At 41.3% G+C, this 2,358-nt stretch overlaps 1 pseudogene; it reads right to left on the reverse strand.

Moving 5' to 3' along the window:
* Positions 1 to 335: 335 nt before the first annotated feature.
* Positions 336 to 956, reverse strand: LOC105721980 (ras-related protein Rab-22A-like; annotated as a pseudogene).
* Between the last annotated feature and the right edge of the window lie 1,402 nt (positions 957 to 2,358).

Consider the following 2,358-nt stretch of genomic DNA (forward strand, 5'->3'; position numbering starts at 1 on the left):
AGGTCTTTTTTCCCGTAAGACCCACAAAAGTGCTAATTTTCCCTTTACAAATGTTACATAAAATCTTGATGACAAAACTACTCAACAATTTAATCTTATCATCCATACAATTATATGTTCCTTTTCAGCAAGGTCAAAAGCCAATGATGCAGTCCCTTTGTACACTAGAGATTCTTTATGTAATAGAAGTCCACAGACTGAAATATCATTGCTGCAGTCTTTGGAGAAGAGACTGGTCAATTTCTACAAATCCTTTTTGCACGGAGAAGACTCAAGACCGGCTAGGTGGAAACTGGTGGCAGGACCCCAGCCCTCCTGTTAACTTCCAGGACCAGCTACTTCATCATCAAGTCTGAGCGGCTGAGGTTCTGTGAGCAGCAGCTCCGCTTTGGCTCTGAAGGCTGCCTTCGGAGTTTGAAACCCTTACCGCCGGATGGCGGGTTGGCGTCAGTGGATGGAATTCTTCGACTAATTTCTATAAAGAGTTCATTTATGTTTATCGCGTTTTTTAAGCTGGTCTCTGCAAAAATTGCATGACTAGGGTCGGCATAGTCCTTTGCATCTCTCTCCATGACTTCTCTTACATCAATAAGATCACACTTATTTCCTGCAATGGCAACTGCAAGATTAGGTGGGCCATGCTGTCAAAGCTCTTTCACCCAATTCTTCAATGTTGAAAATGTCTCTTCTTTTGTGATATCATAAACGATTACAGCTGCGGCCAACCCTCGATAGTACATTGGTGCTAAGGCATGAGACCGTTCTTGTCCAGCTGTATCCCAGATTAGGAATTTAGGTAGCTCATCTTGGTACTCAACAGTCTTGGTCATAAAAGATGCCCCTATTGTTGGGTTAATGTTTGGATCAAAACTGTCTTCCACGAACCACCACACAATACTCTATTTACCTACACCTGTATCCCGCAGCAGACGCACTTTGAGCTCCCTCAGCGCCATGGCCTGGGAGCCAGGGGCGCGGGCCCACCGCCGCCCTATGTTGAGGAGGAAGAGGCTGGGCCCAGCAAGAGCATGTCCTGGGGCCATCGCCGCCTGCCGGCCTGGCGCAGGGGCGGCTGCAGCCGGTCCTCCAGCATTAGGTCCGACCTGTCCGCTGCCAATCAAGTGGGGCCCGCCTTAGCAGCCGGGTCGCAGCCGCCGCCGTCTTGGGATCTTGCCCATTTTTTTAACTGTGTAATTTGTTCTTTTGTTATTGAGTTGAAGGAGTTCCTTATATATTTTGAATATTAACTGTTTATCAGATATATGGTTTGCAAATATTTTCTCCCATTCTGTAGTTTGCATTTTCACTCTGTCAGTTGTTTATTTTGCTATGCAGAAGCTTTTTAGTTTGATCTCGTCCTAAATGTCTATTTTTGCTTTCATTGCCTGTGCTTTTGGTGTCACGGCTAAGAAGTCATTGCCAAGACCAATGTCATAAGCTTTCCTTTATGTTTTCTACTAGAAGTTTTAGTTTCAGGTCTTATATTTAAGTCTTTAATCTATTTTGACTTTTATGTATAAAGTTTAAATTTCATTCTTTTGCATGTGGCTATCCAGTTGTCCAACACCATTTGTTGAAGAGAATGTCCTTTCCCCATTGTATATCCTTGGCATCCTTGTCAAGTTAAGTTTACAAGGTAAGTTTCTGGGCCTCTATTATGTTACATTGATTTATATGTCTGTCTTTATGCAAATACCAATTTATTTTAATTATTATAGAAAGCCTGATGCCTCCAGGCTTTGCTCTTATTTCTGAAGACTGTTTTGGCTATTTGGAGTCCTTTGTGATTCAATATAAATTTTAGAATTCTATTCCTGTAGAAAAATGCCACTGGATTTTTGTTAGGAATACATTAAGTCTATAAATCACTTTTGGCACTATAGACATCTTAAACATAAGTCTTTTAATCCATAAGTACAATATGTCTTACCATTTATTTGTATCTTCTTTAATTTCATCAATTTTAAAATTAGTTTTTGATGTACAATTTTTCCAGTATCATGATTACATGTATTTTAAATATTATATTTTTCTTAATGGAAATGGAATTATTTTCTTAATTTTTATTTCAAATGGTTTCTAACTAGTATATGGAAATTGAAATGATTTTTGATATAAACTGTGGTGACTGGCAAGATGGCCAAATAGGAACAGCTCTGGTCTGCAGCTTCCAGCGAGATCAACCCAGAAGTTGGGTGATTTCTGCATTCCCAACTGAGGTACCTGACTCATCTCATTGGGACTGGTTAGACAATGGGTGTAGCTCACAGAGGGAGAGCCAAAGCAGGGTGGGGCGTTGCCTCATCTGGGAAGCACAAGGGGTAGGGGAACTCCCTCCACTAGCCAAGGGAAGCTGTG

Source organism: Aotus nancymaae, unplaced genomic scaffold, assembly GCF_030222135.1.
Source record: "Aotus nancymaae isolate 86718 unplaced genomic scaffold, 86718_ANA_hifiasm-v0.15.2.pri h1tg000032l_0, whole genome shotgun sequence".
In the NCBI taxonomy this organism is placed as follows: Eukaryota; Metazoa; Chordata; class Mammalia; order Primates; family Aotidae; genus Aotus; species Aotus nancymaae.